The 18,758-nt window shown below is 47.2% G+C and overlaps 1 protein-coding gene across 16 annotated transcripts in view; it reads right to left on the bottom strand.

Annotated features, from left to right (window-relative positions):
* Positions 1 to 2,638, bottom strand: part of GABPB1 (GA binding protein transcription factor subunit beta 1) — a 56,716-nt gene extending 54,078 nt beyond the window's left edge. For 12 of the 16 annotated variants that reach the window (XM_008143136.3, XM_054716242.1, XM_054716244.1 and 9 more), the window contains exon 1: positions 1,907 to 1,958. The gene's annotated coding sequence lies outside the window, so the exon portion shown is untranslated. Of the gene's footprint in view, positions 1 to 820; positions 1,646 to 1,845; positions 1,861 to 1,906; positions 2,023 to 2,492 lie in introns of those variants that run through there. The other 4 variants (XM_028147709.2, XM_028147708.2, XM_028147706.2 and 1 more) reach the window with 4 other exon arrangements.
* Between the last annotated feature and the right edge of the window lie 16,120 nt (positions 2,639 to 18,758).

Raw genomic sequence — 18,758 nt, 5'->3', positions numbered from 1 at the left:
TGCTTTGAGAAGTGTCCTAGCTTCAAAAATTACATTTACATACAAGTTTTCACAAGCACATCCAATATGGAACTCACATCTCATTTGTGTACAGAATCACAAAGGATTATGCAATCTTTATTCGTAATGCTTGTTTATGCATCTAATTCCCAAACTGAAAAAAAGTTAGAGCCTAAGAAAAAAAGTGTAGAAATACGCCATCTTATCCATACTTTTAAAATGTCTGGTTAAAAAAAAAAAAAAAATTCTGGTATAATACCCTGACTTGACTTGTATGGTGAGCACAAACTCACCATTTCTTAGTTTAAAAAAAAAAAAAAAAGTATACAGTGGATTGTTCCAGAGGTTTTATGGTGTGATACCACAACAGATTGAATGCAGAAGTAGATTTAAGAATCTGTCTTCCATTCAACCAGACATTTAAACTCTTGTCGAAATGTCACTCTTTGACCAATATGTCACTTACGTTAACATGCAATGAGTTTATTTTTGTTATTTTACATACTTAAAAGGAGGAAAATTAAAAAACGCAGATAAAGCAGTCTTTAGTTTCCTTAAATTCAAAGTCTGAGCCTGAAAGTGGAAGTGTCAAGGCTGATGGTTACATGTTACTAAGAAATTTAAACCAAACCGGGTGGATCTATATGTGAAATAAACTATCTGCAAAAAAAAAAAAAAAAGGACGTGTGACCGCTAACTTCTACATAATAAGTGACGGCACAGTGCATCTTTAATTCTGATGGCAAACTTGCAAGGATCCTTTACTAACTACATCAAACCATTTTCCAGGTAAAAAGTGTACTTGAGAAAAGTAACTTGCCTGAATCCAGACAGCAAACCATTGTCCAGAGAGCACTTAAAATACTTCCACATCACCAAGCCCCCTTCAGAAGCACTGAGGTCTCTGCCCCTCCTCGGGACAGATGTCTGCTCGCCACAGTCCAATCAGGTTTAAAGCAAGTTATGTGTACTGCAAACAAGCGTCAAGTGGGAAAACACACACACAAAGCGGGCCTGCATCATTCCTTTGGTTTCAGTTTTCACGTTGCACCCATGAGGCTAGGCACCCGGTAAGAGAGCTTCAGCGAAGCACGCTTCAGGACACACGAACAGTGCCCAGGCGGAGGGGACCTGGCCAAACTCTCAACTTTCCCCGAAGCCATGCACCCGCGGATCCCGGCGGCCCAGTCCCAAAAGCAGGTCCCAGCATCCAGAGTGGCAGGCTTCGTCCCCACAGGGCTCCGGTCCCCGACGCCGAGGCAGTCGCCGTGGCAGCCCCAAGCGGGACGGGGAGGGCTCCCGGGTTAACCCTGTTCGGACCGTCCGCTCTGCCGCGGCCCCGGCGGCTGCCGGCCCCGAGGGCTCCGCGGTGCAGCGCGCCCGGGCCCGGCCGCCCTTTTCCCGCTCCAGCGAGCCCGGCAGGGCAGCCAGGCCGCCCAGACAAAGAGATCCGCGGCTCCCGGGCGGTGGGCGCCGAGGCCGGGCCGCGCCTGCCCCTCTACCCCGCCCGCCGCCCGCAGGGCTTCCCCCGCCGCCCCGGCCCGACACCATCCCCGCCGGAGCCGCCGCTCCGGACCGGACTGGCGAGGAGCGGCGGGGAGGCCGCGGCGCCGGGGCCGAGGAGGGGGCGGCGGCCACCACCATGTCTGCCCGCCCCTCCCCGAAGCGGGGTGCCCAGCGGACAATGCGCGGCGGCGGCGCGGGCGGAGCGGGCGCCCAGGCCGACCCCGCCGACCCCCGCGGAATAAGCGGGGCCAGGAGCCCCGGAAACCCGGCGCCTTAATGCAATAAACAGGAAATCGCGGGGATGATCTGGGTTCCGGGGGAAGTGGAATTATTTTTTACCAGCGAAGAGATCAACTTCCACATCCGGTGGTAACAGGGCCCTACACAGACCCGCACTGACCTGGAAAAGCTTTGGGAGCGGCGGCGGGGGAGCGGCGGGAGGGGTGCGGGACCCGAAGCGCTCCGTACCCGGCCGAGCTGACGCGGCCCCGCTACACACACAGCGCTTCAGCTGCACAGGGCGCTATTTTCCGAAAATGCCGCGTCTGGTCGGCGCCCAAAATCCCCACCGAAAAGTCCCCCGTGTGCGCGCGGAGGGACACATCGTGTGCGAGTGAGTCCGCCTCCCAGCATCCCTCCCGGACCGGCCCCCGGCGGCTCCGAGCCCTTCCGCCCGGGCCGCGTCAGCAGGTCCCCCTCCCACCCGCCGCCCGACTCCATTCCGGAGGGAAGAAGGGGGCGAGAGGGTGTGATTTTCGTTTTTAACGGAGGGGCAGGAAATGGGCCATTTCTAGAGTTGGGCCACACAAAGAAATCGGCGGAATGATCCGCTCTCGGCGCCCGCGAGTCCCGGCTCGCCCGGCGCCTGCGCGCACGGGTGGGAGTGCGGCCATGTGCGCGGGAGCGGGCCGCCGCCGCCGCCGCCGCCGGGCTTTCCCGCCTCCTCCGCGGACTGGGAGTTGGGCAACTGCAGTGCGTGTGCTAACCTCCGTGTCTCTCCGGCATGAACGCTGCGGGACGGGGCGTCCGGGCTCCGAGGTTAAGCTGAGGCGCCTCGCGGAGTGCCGGCGGCGATGGAAGGGCGGCCGGGGTTTAACTTAGAAGCGGCCTTAGGTTCAGCTAGGCAGGCTGGGACAGGAGTCGCTGTGGAGGTACAAGGGGAGGAACGAGGACGGTCAGGTTTATGACGTATAGATTACTTTTTTTTTTTTTTTTTTTTTAATCCTGATGCTGTCTCATACTTCGTAGATCCTAGTAACTGCTCTCTGAACTCCCTTGGATTGATTACTGTCACCGGAGGTAGAGATGTGCTTTTTTGTGGCCAGAATGTCAGGATGTGTGTTGTGTTGTATTTAGAGGAGCAGAAGTTTATTTGGCTATGGTGATGTGCAAAGTAAAGCCTTATGAGTTTAATTTACATGGGCCGATTTGCTAAGAAACCCAACACACTGCTTTGTTTGGGGGGGGGGGGTTATTATTGATTTATTCTACAGAGAGGAACATCTGTTTGTTGTTCCACTTATTTATGCATTCTTTGGTTGCTCCTTGTATGTGTGCTGGCTGGGGATCAAACCCACAGCATCTCAGGACAACGCTGTAACCAACTGAGCTGCAGGGCCAGGCCCACACTGATGTGTTTTTAACAAGAGGAGCCTGGGAAGGACTTACCTACCCGGCTTCCCCAGCCTGCTAACTGTGCAACTTTTGGCATCCTATATCTAGGCATTGAGGCTATCTGAGACAAATCAAGAGAGCTGACAGGTTTAATAAAATCCATTTTGCCCACTGATTTTTGTGGCCTCGGATAAGTAATCTTTTTCTCCGCTTAACCCTTTTGTAACATTGACGTAGTCAAGCTTTGTATAGTTTTTGTGTGACTTCTTAAAGCATTGTGCCTAAAATAGAAGCAGAGTGAATGACCCAGGGGCCATATTCTGTGTTTCCTTTTGGTCTAATATTTTCATTGCTTCGGTTGATAAAAAGTGGTCAAATTTTTGGTCTGATGCTCTTCTTTAACTGAGTTCTTTGAATTCATTCAGCTGATGATTTCTCTAGCATCCTTGCCTTCATTGATCTTACGCTGTAGAATGCAGACAAGTAATTAGGCATCATCAGTAGAATGAGGGTAAACTGTTGACTACTGTGAAATCTCAGACAAGAGGAATCTCTTACCTTGGGAGGCAGGAATGGAATGGGACTGGAGAAGCAATTAGCTTTAATAAGGAAATTGGGGAAGGTCCTTCCAGGCAGAGGAAGCAATAAGTGCAAAGGTTAAGATGCAAACTCTGAAGAATATTGGGTGAAGAAGATAGTGCTGTATCAGGAGTGCCTGAGAAGTCTAGTCGGGAAGGCCAGAAATGCCATGTGCAGGAATTAGCTTTTGAGAGCTAAGAAGAAGCAGTTGAAAGATTTTAGATAGAAGCATCATAAGGATTTGCATTTTAGACAGATTGTGCAAAAATCAGAGGCATGGAAACAGTAATCGATGAGAGATTATTGAGATAGAGGCAAATAGGCCTGAAGAAGACTACCAGTGATTGAGAGCTTGGTGAATTGGTCTACTGGGTAAGGGAATAACTGAGAGGGAGATGTCAAAGATGACTCCCAAAGGTTTTTGGGAGAGCAACTGGGAGGATGACAGATTGGAAACCAGGGGAAAGAAATACATGTTAGGCCCTAACCGGTTTGGCTCAGTGGGTAGAGCATCGGCCTGCAGACTGAAGGGTCCCAGGTTCGATTCCGGTCAAGGACATGTACCTTTGTTGTGGGCATATCCCCAGTAGGGGGTGTGCAGGAGGCAGCTGATCAATGTTTCTAACTCTCTCCCTCTCTGTAAAAAAAAAATTAATAAAACATATTTAAAGAAAAATACATATTAGGGAAGGAAGAAGGTTTTGTTACGACCTTTTGGAAATTGAAGTGATTGTGAACCAAATAAGCAGATATGTCTAGTAGGTAATTAGATGTTTATTCATTTACGTTGTTTCAAGAGCTGTGACTGGCACTGTTCTGCACACTAGAATAGATTAAGCAGCAGCAAGACCAACAAAGGCTCCTGCTTCTGGTGGAGGGAACAGACTGTAAGTTTTCCAAAAGAGGAGGAAAAATAATATCCCATAATATGTTCCATGAAGAACATTGAAAAGCCTTGTTCTGGGGCAGAGAGTGGGCAAAATTTTGGTTGTTGGTCAAAGGTGACCTCTCAGAAGATATTCTCTGCTAAGACTTGAATGATAATAAGTTAAGGGCAATATTTGAGACCAAAGGGAATAGCAGGGCAAAATCCAGAAGTGAGAGTTTATTGTGTTTAGCAAGGAAGCTAGTGTGGCTGAAGTCTAGCGGGCAAAGAAAGGAATGGTAGAAGATGAAATCTGCATCCTTGGTAAGTTTAAGTGCTCTAGAACAGCAGTTGCCAACCGGTGGTCCGTGAGGTCTGAAAGTTTGGTGACCCTGCTCTAGAAGCCATTGATGGGTTTTAAGGAATAGAGAGTAACAAGGAGAATAGCAGTAAAGATAAAGTATAGATGGGTTGGAGATATAGTTTGTTGCTGAGAAATCAAACATGAGTGAGGGAAGGGGAAGAATAGTGATTCCAGCCTGGCTAATGTGGCTCATGGTTGAGCCTCAACCTATGAATAGGAGGAGGTCATGGTTCAATTCCTGGTCAGGGCACATGGGTTACGGCCTTGATCCCCAGTAGGGGATATGCAGGAAGTAGCCGATCAATGATTCTCTCATTGATATTTCTATCTCCCTCTCTGAAATGATTAAAAAAGATATATATACTAGAGGCCCAAGGCACAAAATTTGTGCACAGGTAGAGTCCCTAGGCCTGGCCAGCAATCAGGGCCAATCTGTGGGGCAATCAGGAGGCCCCCACTGGCACCCGCTTTGGCCAGCCTGGTGCTGCCCACTCGCCAGCCCTGCCACTGCCACCGGTTGCCTCTGTGGGGCGACCTGTGGCGGGGAGGGGGGCCAGCTCACACCTGCCTTGGCTGGCCTGCAGGCTGGGGGCAGCTTCTGCCCCCCGGTGGTCAGTGCACGTCACAGCAACTGGTCGTTCCACTGTTAGGTCGATTTGTATATTAGGCTTTTATTATATAGGACTAGAGGCCAGGTGCATGAAATTTGTGCACAGGGGTGTGTGTGGGGGGGGGGGGGGTTGTCCTTCAGCCCAGCCTGCACCTTTCACAATCCGGGACCCCTTGGATAGGGTCCCTAGGCCTGGCCAGCGATCAGGGCCTATCAGGGCTTTCCTTCTCCTAGCTGCCGGTAGCTGGCCTCGCCCCCACCGCTGCCACTGCTTGCCATCTGTGCGGTGCTGCCCCCACTCCCCCGCCACGGGTCACCTCCCTCTGCGGGCGACAGGTGTGGGGTGTGATCTCTTGGCTAGCCTGGGCCTCCCTTGCGGGGCATGGATCGCGGGTTCCCCAGATCAGTCACCTCGCAGAGGGAGGTCCCGCCCACCCACTGTAGCACCACCAGCTGGGTGGCCTGGGCCTCCCTCTTTGGGGTGATCAGTCACAGAGCTTCCCCATCGATCGCCCCGCAGAGGGTGGCCTGGGGGGTGATGGCAGGGCCCCCCAACCAATTGCATCACACCTGCCTTGGCTGGCCTGGCGCCAGTGCATATCATAGCATGGTCGTCTGGGTCTTCCTGCTGTTCGGTCGATTTGCATATTACACTTTTTTTATTATAGACTTTTAAAATGATTCCAAGGGTTGGGGCATGGTTGTCTAGACAAGAACTGTCCAATATCAATATTACACAAGCCACATGTATAATTTTGTAGTAGCCACATTAAAAAAGTAAAAAGAAACAGTTGCAATTTAAATAGTTTTTTATTTAACCCAGTGTATCCAAGAGTATCATTTCATATGTGATCAGTATTAAGTATTACATGTTTTTAAACGTTTTACATTCTTTTTATCATTGCTAAGTGTTTGAAATCTGGTGTGTATTTTACCTGACAGCATATCTCAATACTTGATTTTATAAGATTTACCGTTAAAAAGCACATTTACATATCCAAGACATTTCAAACATAATTAAAAGTTTTGCAGTACTTGAATTACATATCAGTTTTTTTAATATAATTTTAAATTAAAGTTAAAATTACAATTTCAGATCCTAAATTAGCCACATTTCAAGTGCCCAATAGCTACATGTGGCTAGTTGCTACTGTATTGTACCATGGAATCTTAATGGAATGTTTGGAACCCACCTGGGAAGGCCTTGTATGCCATGTTAAAGGGTTGGGATTTTACCCTACAAAAAAAAGGAATAGTGGATAGTTTTTGAACTACAAAGTGACAATGTTGTCCTTGAGGCTAGGAAAAGGCCACTGGGTTTCCAGCTGGTGACTCAGAACCAAGAGCAACCCTTCAGTTGAGTCCTGCATTTCAGGCTCTGACCCTTAGCCCTTTCGATTCATAAGTCTGATTTTTGTCAGTGCTCTATAGCAGCACCACCAAAAGTGGTCCATAGGACAATGCCAGTTTGCAAACCCTTTATTATTGGGCCATGATTAGGCATTTACAGAAATTGAGAGTAAGAATTTAGAAACTGCTGAAACCGGTTTGGCTCAGTGGATAGAGCGTTGGCCTGCGGACTGAAAGGTCCCAGGTTCAATTCCTGTCTAGGGCATGTACCTTGGTTGCGGGCACATCCCCGGTAGGGGGTGTGCAGGAGGCAGCTGGTCGATGTTTCTCTCTCATCGATGTTTCTCTCTATCCCTCTCCCTTCCTCTCTGTAAGAAATCAATAAAATATATTTTTTTAAAAGAATTTAGAAACTTTTATAGCAACTTAACACAAATTTTTTATCTGTGGATCTAATAAAAATATAGCTCTTATATTGTGTATAACTTTATTTTCTTTTTTATTACCCTTTTCTAGTAATTTGTTTTTATCTTTTATGATCTTTCACAACATGATTTTTGAGGCACTGCTCTAGAGGCACTCAAGATGAAGGAAGTCGCCCTAGCTGGTTTGGCTCAGTGGATAGAGCTCAGGATAGCCTGCGGGGTGAAGGATCCTGGGTTCAATTTCGGTAAAGGACACATGCCTGGTTGTGGGCTCAGTCCCCAGTAGGAGGCGTGCAGGAAGCAGCTGATCAGTGATTCTCTCTCATCATTGATGTTTCTATCTCTCCCTTCCTCTCTCTGAAATCAATAAAAATATATATATGTAGTAGTAATAAAAGTGTAATATGCTAATTAAACCAGACAGCCAGGTGACCTGGATGAAGTCGGGGCTATGAGGGCTGAGGCAAACCACTGCGGCTCTGAGGGCCAAGCCCCTTGCATGAATTTCGTGTATCAGGCCTCTAGTGTATATATAAAAAGATGAAGGAAGTCAGGACTGGACCGGTGGTTGCTTGGTTGGGCTTTCGTCCCGTGCACCAAAGGTTGCCCGTTCGATTCCTGGTCAGGGCACAAGCCTGGGTTGTGGGTTCAATCCTGGTAGGGGGCTTGCATGAGGCATCTGACCAATGGTTCTCTGTTCTTCTCTAAAAAAAATCAATAAAAATATATATTTTTTAAAGGACCAAGTTCCCAGAATACTTATCTAAATCCAAATGCCATTTTTCCATTATAGTGAGATCTATAACAGCTAGGAATAAACAGCTGTTTCATTTCTCCTTCCATATGGAAATGGAAGGCTACATGGAAATAACCAAATTGATAATAGTTACCATTTATTAAATGCTTCCTATGTGCTAGCCACTGTGCAAAGCCTGTTACATATGTTGTCTCATTTGGTCCTCACAACAACTCTATAAAATAGGTATTAATAGCCCCATTTTTCCAACGAGGAAACTAAGGCTAAAATAAGTAGTTGACTTCCCTAAAGTTACCAAAGTGGTAAACATTAAAGATAGGATTCCAGTAAAGGTCTCATTTCAAAATTATTGTACCTATTCACTTTTTTTGCCATTATATTCCCAACTAGAGGCCCGGTGCATGAAATTCGTGCACGGGGCCGGGGTCCCTCATCCCAGCCTGCACCCTCTCCAATCTGGGACCCCTCAGGGGATGTCCACCTGCCTCTCACAATCCGGGACAGCTGGCTCCTAACCGCTTGCCTTCCTGCCTGATCACCTCTAACCCTTCTGCCTACCTGCCTGGTCGCCCCTAACCACCTCTGCCTGCCTGCCTGATCGCCCCTAACCACCACTTCCTGCCTGCCTGATCACCCCTAACCACCTCTGCCTCGCCTAGGACCCGGGCGTCCCTCCCTCTGCCGGCCGCAGCCATGGGGGACCGTGGGCAGGCGGCTTTACCCTGGCCGCAGCCGCAGGCACCTGGGACTCTGGGGCGGGCAGAGTCCCAGGCCCCTTTCCTGGGCCGTAGTAACAGCTGCTGGTGCTCTGGATTGCAGTCTGGCTGGTCCCCATTTCTCTCTCGTGAGCTCATTTGTGCCTGGCTGATCCCCATTCCTCTCTCCCCAGTGTTGAATGTCTGAACCATTATGGTGTGAGGGTGTGATGACCATTTGCATAGTAGCTCTTTATTATGTAGGATACCTAGAAAATTTCCTGGCACAACAATTCTACATTGTTTTAAAGAGAATGCATGAAGTTGACTACAAACATACCTTGTTTTATTGCACTTCATGGACAGTGCATGTTTTACAAATTGAAGGCAAGACCCTCTGCTAGCAAAAAGATTACAACTGGCTTTATTGCAATTCTTGCTTCATTGCAGTGGTCTGGAACCAAACCCACGGAATCTCCAAGGTATGTCTGTACATCTCTCCCAGATGATTCATTGGTAAATTTGGGACCGGAGTAAGGGGAGGTAGCAGTATTCTAACAGCATCAGGCAAATGAGTTCATTTCTACAATAGAAATATATCTGCTCCTACCTAGAATTTATAGACCCACAAATCAATTTTTTAAAAAGACAACTCAATGTTAAATGGGTAAGAGATTTTAAGAGACCTCATAAAATGAAATCTAAGTGGCCAATAAACATGTAAAGATGCTCAACTTTTTTAATCATTCGGAAAATGTACTGTATTTTCCGGCGTATAAGACAACTTTTTAACCTTTTGCACTCAGATGTTGAGATTAAAATTACTCTTTGAATGTATCAATAATTTGAAATATAAAAAAATCCAAATAAATAAGTTTGTATGAAAAGAAACTCCAGTTTTTTATTCTACTGCCGCGCTTTGTAAAATCTGGGGTATTTAAAAAATTAAATCCCGAGTAGAATAAAGGAATCGAGAAAAAAGCAAGCGAGTGCAAAGGGTTAACTCAGGAAAATCTCAAAAGTCGGGGGTCGTCTTATACGCCGGGTGTCATCTTATAGGGCGGGTATATCCCAAACTCTATATTTTAACTGGAAAAGTTGGGGGTCGTCTTATACGCCGGAAAATACGGTAAATTAAAACTACAGTGAGATACTACTGCATGCTCACAAAAATGGCTAAAATGGAAAACAGAAAATGCCAAGAGTTGGAATAATTGAAACTACATCGCTGGTGGGGATGCATATTGGTATAGCCACTTTGGAAAATTCAAAGTTCAAAAAACAGGCCAAACCAAACTCATTTAGGAATATGTAGGTTATAAAAATTAAAGAAGAAATTATTAGCTTGGGGGTGGGGCGGGGCAGAGTAGTGCTTAGAAAGGTGCAAGGGGGTTTTTGAAGTGTGCCAATGTTCTTTCTGGACATAAGGGGTTACAAGGGTATTCACTTTGTGATTCATTGAGCTATAGGTTTGGGATGGGTGTGCTTTTTAGTATATATATTTATATAAGCCTAATACACAAATTGTCTCCTTGGGAGTTTGATCACTCACTATGATATGCACTGACCATTAGGGGACAGCCAGGGAAGGGAGACCTGGGCTGGCAGCTGGAAGGCCCTGATTGCCGGTCCGGCCTAGGGACCCTACCCATGCATGAATTTCGTGCACCGGGCCTCTAGTATATAATGGTTTAAAATTTTTTCTGGAGTTAAATTTGAAAAGGTTTTCCTGGGGAATGCTGGGTACATACTACCAATGTTTACCCTGCTAACTGAGCCAGTCTTTCTATATATTTATTACAAATGTGAAAGATAAGGTAGGCCTGATTCTGGGGATGGCAATGGTAAAAGAGAAAATGCAAAACTACTACAGAACTTGAGGCATTATGTGAAGGTGAAAGAGCATGGCAGTTGGAGTGAGGAGCCTCAAATTCAAGGCTTAACTGACCATTAAGTCTAGGCTGTAACTACTCTGTAGTTATATGACCTGGACATATCTCAAAACCTGGCTGAATTTCATTTTTCCTATCTGTAGTAAAGGTATTTAATAAAACTAACTTTTTTTTTTTTCATTTATAATCCTTTGTAAGCTATTAAAAGGGCATATTAGCCTATCCTGTGTGGTTCTGTGTTTGAGTGTCGATTCCTTGTCTCAGGGTACATGCCCGGGTTGCAGGCTCAATCCCCAGCAGGGGATGTGCAGGAAGCAGCCAGTCAATGATTCTCTCTCAACGATGTTCCTATCTCTTCCTCGTCCTTCCTCTCTGAAATCAATAATTACATATATATATATATATATATATATATATATATATATATAATTAATTTTTTTTTTTTAAGAAAAGGGCATATTAAATTTGATGTCTGATTTAGTGTGAGGGGTAAGGAGTTAAGGATGGTTGAGATTTGCATCTGAAAGAGATAATAGTGATAGCATGAACAAAATGAGAAAACCAAGAGAAGGAAAAGGAGATTTGGAGAAAGATAACATTTTATTTTATACATGTGTTTAAGATCATGACAGAACATCAAGGTGGAATTGTTAAAAAGATACAGAACTAACAGTTTGGTATTCGGAAAAAAGGTCAGAAATGATGACAGATAATTAGAAGTTATCCACAATAAGGGTGAAAAAGCCAGGGAGTAAATGTGATCAGTGGGAGATTATATAAAAGCCTAAGCGACCATCACAACCTAAAGGACGACCGAACAGGCTATGTGGGGTGACCAGGCCGACAGGGGGGTTTAGTGAGGGACGACCAAACGACCAAGCAGCAGGCTGCGTGGGGCGACCCGGCTGGCAGGGGTGTTAGTGAGGGGCAATCAGGCCAGCGGGGGGGGGGGGGGGGGGGCTGTAGGGGGCAACCAGACTGGCGGGGTGGGCGCAGTTGGGGCCAATCAGGCCGGCAGGCAGAGGCAGTTAGGGGCGACCAGGCTGGCAGGGGGAGCAGTTAGGGGCAATCAGGCAGGCAGGTGAGCGATTAGGAGCCAGGGGTCCAGGATTGTGAGAGGGATGTCCGACTGCTGATTTAGGCCCGATCCTAGGGATGGGGCCTAAACCAGCGGGCCTCTAGTATCCTATATAATAAAAGCCCAGGCCGAAGGGCATAACAACCAGTACGACCTATCAACCAGACACTCAGCGCAGGAGCTGCCCCCTGGTTGTCAGTGCGTGGCCCTCCCACAGCAGTAGCAGCTGCTCAGCGGGCAGGTCCACAGCAACTGGACTGACCGGGATGAGCGATGCTCACTCAGCAGGCTGATCCCCGCAGGCCGCCCCCCACCAATGCAGGAATCACTGCACTAAAAACTGGCAGTTACTAATCACTGTCCTTGTGGCAGGCAAAGGCCGGGTACTCTCCAAGGAATCTCAGATAATCTCAGAACCCACCTCAGGGTTGATCTAAGGGTTTCTATTCATAGCTTTCAGAATTGAATGAGATCATCAGCTTTTAAGTAGTTGGGGGAAAACACACACTGCTCTTTTTTCATTCTTTTCCTCCCTCCTCCTTGCAAGAAAAGGAACAAATGGCTCTCACGGCCCGCCCTGAGCACTGTGCCAAGACGTCTCCGAGTCTGCCTTCCAATGGCCTTCACACCTAACGCCACTGCCTGAGCATCTTACTCAACCTGTATCACTGACTGAGCACCCACCATGTCCTAGGCATGCCTGGGTGCTCGCAGAGCAGCAGGGAGCCAGCCGCCCTGTCCTACTGAGCATGTGTTCCGCCAGGAGAGGACTAGGGTGCGGGGAGGAAACAGCCTCCGATAGACGTGAGGTGCAGCTATTAGAGGGCACAGGCACCATGAAAACATGGGAATGAAGCCACATAGGGCTTCGTGAGGATGGGGCAAAGGGAGGCTCACTGAGGGAAAGTGGACGGATGGAGGAGAGCCAGGCGGACACCTGGAGAAGGGCATCAGGCAGAGGGACAGCAGGACAAGCAAGAGGCTGAGTGGAAGGGGGTCAAGGCTGGTTCAGGGGGCACATCCTACAAGGATTGAGGGCCCATGAGAATCTGGCGTCCCCTGAGTGTGGGGGAGGGGGGGGCACCTGGGCTGTAGGTGAGGACCTGCTGGCTTCTGTGTCAGGAGCAGACAGGGAAGAGGAAGCAGGAGGTGACAGCTCCCTCCCTGAGAGCAATGCAGAGACAGTGGAAACTGGCAGCCGAGGTGGTGGCTTTGGGGTGTACTGGAGGGAAGCCAGAGTGTAAGGAATGATGGGGGGAGGAGGCCCCATGCTCCGCTCAGCCCCTGGAAGGCAGGGTCCCTGGCAGCTGCTGGCAGGGGGCTGTCCATTTTGAGGGTCTGACTGTAAAACCCAGACCTTAGTTTGAGCTTCACACGAGGGATGTGGAATGTTCATGACCAGTCTCCCACCCTGACGTCCAGGAGGCGGGTCATTCCTGTCTGGCTGCCCTAATCCCTCCAACCCCCCCTCCCCAAGCTTTCTTCAGTGATGACAAATACTTATTGGAAACAGGCAAATGGTGGTTTTTTTTGGTACAAAAAACAAAACAGAATGTACAGTATTATGGAAAGCAAATGTTGAAAACTAGGAAAATAGCCCTAGCCGGTTTGGCTCAGTGGATAGAGAGTCGGCCTGCGGACTGAAGGGTCCCAGGTTCGATTCTGGCCAAGGGCACATGCCCAGGTTGTAGGCTCGATCCCCAGTGGGGGGCATGCAAGAGGCAGCTGATAGTGATTCTCATCATTGATGTTTCTATCTCTCTATCCTTCTCCCTTCCTCTCTGAAATCAATAAAGAAATATATTTAAAAGAAAACTAGGAAAATGAAGCCCCCTTGTGGACACAGATCAGCTGTGCCCGGAACCGTGTCTCGCGTGACACAAAAGGGCTCAGGGTCCAATGCAAAGGACTTGCCCAGGTGGTCTGACTCCAATCCCCAACTCCAGTTTCCAGGACAGAGAGGATCCTACAGACAGAACAAAACTGCTGAGACCAGCCCCAAGTCCCGCGGCCTAAGGCAATGCTTGCAGTGCTTCCAGAGAAAGAAAAGCTCCTGAGATGCTGGGACAGGGCAATCAGCATCCAGATTGCTGCCTCTAACTCCCACCCGGGGTCTGTGGTGCTCCCAGCTCTGTCCCTCCCTTCCCCTCACACGTCCCCTCCCAGTTGAACTACAGATGGCCCTTCCCATCCTCCACCCCCCTCAGCTCCGGTAGCGGGTAGGGAGGGTGGGGGGTCATGCGGGGAATCTGAGGGCCTCAAGGAAGTGCCACTTGAAGAGCCAGAGACAGTGTCTGTCCACTCGCCCCCCTGGATGAACCCATTAACACAGAGGCCTCATGAGTGCATGTTTAGAACCGGTCCCCCTCCCTCCCTCTGACTCTGCCACTGCATAACTTGGCTGTTTTGAGCTAGTCGACCTCTGGAGTGTTAATTCTCCTTTAAAACAAGAACAAGAGCCTGGCGGGCTAAGTGGTTGAACGTCAACCTATGACTCAGGAGGTTAAGGTTTGACTCCCTGTCAGGGCACATACCCAGGTTGTGGTCTTGATCCCCAGTGTGGGGTGTGCAGGAGGCAGCTGATCCATGAATTCTCTCATCATTGATGTTTCTGTCTCCCTCTCCCTTCCTCTCTGAAATCAATGGAAGATATCCTATATAAGAAAAGCCTAATATTCATATTGTCCCATCAACCAGGAGTTCGATCAGGAGTTCAACCACTCACTATGACATACTCTGACCAACAGGGGGCAGCACGGAACATGGCAGGCGTGGGCGACAAGGCACTGGCAGTGGGCGGCAGTGGAGGTGCTGCCAGCCCCAATGGGCTTCCGGGTGAGCAGGACGCAGGGGGCCGGTCAGGCTCACCATGGGTTCGCACAAGAGTCAATCTGCCAAGGCAGGCTGGGAGAGAGCGTGTTGCCTGCTCAGCTTCCGTGCGGCACTGCTGGGCAGCCCAGAGGCCCACGCTGTGCCCCAACCCATGGCATCTGGCCGTGCTTACCACATCTCTGCATGGGGACTCAGGCGCCATGACTCAAGCGGAGACGGGCACATGGGGCCCAGGGCCCAGGTGCTGCCCACGCCCAGAGGTTAGCTGGGACCTGCCCTTCCACGCCAGACACTCACACTTGGATTGCTGGGCAGGCCTAGGGACCGCACCTGTGCACGAATTTTGTGCACTGGGCCTCTAGTAGAAAAATAAAAGTACTGAGGACAGAGGCACTGAGAAGTAAAGGAAGGAAGGAAATCAGCATTCATTGAGCATCTATTAAACTTTGTGTCAGCTGCTCTACATTTGTCATCTTATGTATTTCCCTCAGATTTCAAGGTAGCTAATTTAGCCTCACTTGGTTAATTGACTTTGTAGACTCAGCAAGAAAAAAGAGCCAGCACTGAAGATCAGCTTGACTCAATTTGCCCAGTACACTACACCATTCCCTGAGAAACAAGTATCTCTTGCAGAAGCCCATGGAGAATTCGAGTCAAAGAAAGGCAAGCCCTGAAGAAGAAAAACCATTTGTGATGTGTCACCCAGGGATTCCTGGAAAGTGTAGCAGTGCCTGCACTCCTGTTTGTTGTGCTATGAGTGTGGGTAGTCCAGACAAACGTTTGTGTTTTAGACCTCTGACAGTAAGAAGACATTGAAAATGGCAACTGTAAAAATTAGTATAATGAGAACAGTCATTTGTTAAAGCTTAGCTAGATACTCTTGCCAGCCAAGTCCTTTGAATCTGAAGGCTTGTAAGAGGGAAAGGAATAACTCATTGATTTGGTGTTCGCTGCTTTGTTCATATACTGCCTGGAACCGTCTTGAGTATCACCAGTGGTATGGGTCCTAGGATGTTATGTAATATGTTTACTGTTTACAGTGCAGTTTCAGTCACCTAAAATTCTTAGTGAAAACATCAAGAGGGCTTTGCCAGCCACAGTCATTGAAACTTGAATGAAAGCCCTGGCCAGGTGGCTCAGATGGAGTGTGCTCCCGTGTAGGAAAGAGTTGCGTGTTTGATCTCCACTCCAGGCACATACGATAGGCAACTGATCAATGTTTCTCTCTCACATCAATGTTCCCTACTCTCTGTCTCTCCTTTTCCCTCTCTCTCTGGAATCAATAAAAACACATCCTTGGATGAGTATTAAATATATATATAAACTTGAATGAAATGAACACATACCTTTTAGAAAGCAGACTCAAAATTTAGAGTAATCAGCTGAAACCGGTTTGGCTCAGTGGATAGAGCATCAGCCTGCGGACTGAAAGGTCCCAGGTTCGATTCCGGACAAGGGCATGTACCTTGGTTTCGGGCACATCCCCAGTAGGGGGTGTGCAGGAGGCAGCTGATTGATGTTTCTCTCTCATCGATGTTTCTGGCTCTATCCCTCTCCCTTCCTCTCTGTAAAAAATCAATAAAATATATTTTTTTTAAAAAATTTAGAGCCCTAGCCGGTTTGGCTCAGTGGATAGAGTGTCGGCCTGCGGACTAAAGGGTCCCAGGTTCGATTCCGGTCAAGGGCATATGCCCGGGTTGCAGACTCCATCCCCAGTAGGGGGCGTGCAGGAGGCAACCTATCAATGATTCTCTGTCATCACTGTTTCTTTCCTCTCTCCCTCTCCCTTCATCTTTGAAATCAATAAAAATATATATTTTTTAAAAAAATTTAGAGTAATCACAGTAATGAATGAGGAAGATTTATTTCAGAATTCCCCAGACTAAGAACTTTGATTTCCAGGAATTGGTTAGGCACAGCCACTTTACTCAAGCTTATATTTTACACACCACAATTAAGGTTGCATTTGGGCCATCTTATTTTCTTAGTCTATTTTAAGGTAGTCAGCATTTAATAATTGTTGGTTGGTTATGGCTCCCAGCCAGATTTTTAAAAATTATTTGAATAATCTATTCACTGGTGCAAAAAACTTTTTTTTTTAATTCTCACCCAAGAATATGGTTTTATTGCTTTATTTTTAAAGGGAGAAAGAGAGAAACATCAATCAGTTACCTCCCATATGTGCCCCACCTGGGATTAAACCCGAAACCTAGTTATGTGCCCTGACCCAGAATCAAACCCACAACCTTTTGGTCTACGCCGTAGACTCTACGGGATGATGCTCCAACCAAGGCACAAAATGCTTTTTCAACATCATCAGCTGTCTTCCATTCATACAGTTCCCACTCCCAAGGTAACTAACCTCTACTCTTATCTTCTTGTGTCTTCTTTCAGTTTTTTTCTTGCCTATACACGTAAGTAATAATAAATATTCTTATTTTTCCCTGTTTTTATTTAACGGAGGATACCATATACACTCTTGTGTGCTTTGCACTTAAGACATCTTGGACTAGAGTGTTACCCCAATTTTTGGATTTTTTTTACTGCCAGTTTTTGAAGGGCAGATTATTTCAGGTCCTGCCTAATATTTTCAGGACCAGTAACAAAATCATTTGGTTAAATTGGGAGAAATAGGGTTCTGTTTATAGGATTAGTTCAGAATACAGAAATGCTTTGCTGCAGCTCCTGCAGCTACACACCCACAACTAGTAAAACATGGTTGCTTATGCAGTAGAAGCAACCAGAAAACCTGGAAAAGGACCAAAATGACTACAAACAACTCCGCCTACTTTTTTTATTTTTTGGTAAATTTGCAAGCTTAGCAGGATCTAAAAAGATCCTTCAGCCTTTGTGTGAATTGCAGAGACTCAACCTGGTATGAGAGAGGAAATTAGTTTATTTCATAAAAAACTCCCCTAATATGATAGGAGCTGACAATTATTTTTATGTTATTTTGCTTCAGTGTTGAGCACAGGGAAACAGGAAGTAGGTGTATTGGGTCATGAGTTCTAGCTGCACTGGGATTATATGGTATGAAGAAAGATTTCCAGGAATGATGATCTCAGGTACTTGGAGCCAAAGTAACTTAGGAAGAGAGAAAGAATTAGTTGTGACATGCTAGTTTACTGGCTTTTCAGACTTTTAGTCATTTTATAAATTTGTAGGTTTATTATGGACTGAATGTTCATGCCCCCCTAAAGCCCCTAATGTGATGGTATGTAGGATGGGACCTTTAGAAAATAATGAGGGTTAAATTAGGTCATGAGGGTGGGGGCCTTATGATGGGATTAGAAGAGATCCTTTTTTAAAAAAATATATTTTATTGATTTTTTACAGAGAGGAAGAGAGAGGGATAGAGAGTTAGAAACATCGATCAGCTGCCTCTTGCACACCCCCTACTGGGGATGTGCACACAACCAAGGTACATGCCCTTGACCGGAATCGAACCTGGGACCCTTGAGTCCGCAGGCCGATGCTCTATCCACTGAGCCAAACCGGCTTAGGCTAGAAGAGATCTTATAAGAAGAGGAAGAGAGAAAGGTCTTCGCTCAGCCACAGAGGAAAAGCCATGTAAGGACAGTGAAGAGGCCCTCTGCAAGCCAGTAAGAGAGCTACCAGGAACTGAATGAGCCAGTACCTTGAACTTCCCAACTTCTACAACTGTGATTGTTATTATATATATTTGTGTGGGTTACTGTTCAAGATACTGAACTGAGCCTGGCCAGTGTGGCTCAGTGGTTGAGCACCAATTTATAACCCAGGAGGTCATGGTTCAATTCCTGGTCAGTGCACATGCCCTGTTGTCAGGCTCCATCCCCAGTAGGGGGTGTGCAGAGGCAGCCGTTCAATGATTCTCATCATTGATGTTTCTATCTCTCCCTTTCTCTAAAATCAATAAAAGCATATAAAAATATTTTTTAAAAAAAAGGAATATTGAACTGATACTCTCACCTCACTTTCAGAACATAAAGGAAGAGCTCAACCTTGAGGGCATTACGCTAAGTGAAATAAGTCAGACAGAGAAAGACAAATACTGCATGATCTTACTTATATATGGAATCTAAAAAACCAAACTCATAGAAACAGAGTAGATTAGTTGCCAGAGGTGGGGTGATGGGGTGTGGTGGTGATGAGGGGAATGAATAAAGGTGAGAAAGGGTACAAACTTCCAGTTACAAAGGATGAGTAAGT

Source organism: Eptesicus fuscus, chromosome 5 (assembly GCF_027574615.1).
Source record: "Eptesicus fuscus isolate TK198812 chromosome 5, DD_ASM_mEF_20220401, whole genome shotgun sequence".
Classification (NCBI taxonomy): Eukaryota; Metazoa; Chordata; class Mammalia; order Chiroptera; family Vespertilionidae; genus Eptesicus; species Eptesicus fuscus.
Note: the sequence above shows the minus strand (reverse complement) of the source record. Positions and strands in the feature narration are given on the sequence as shown.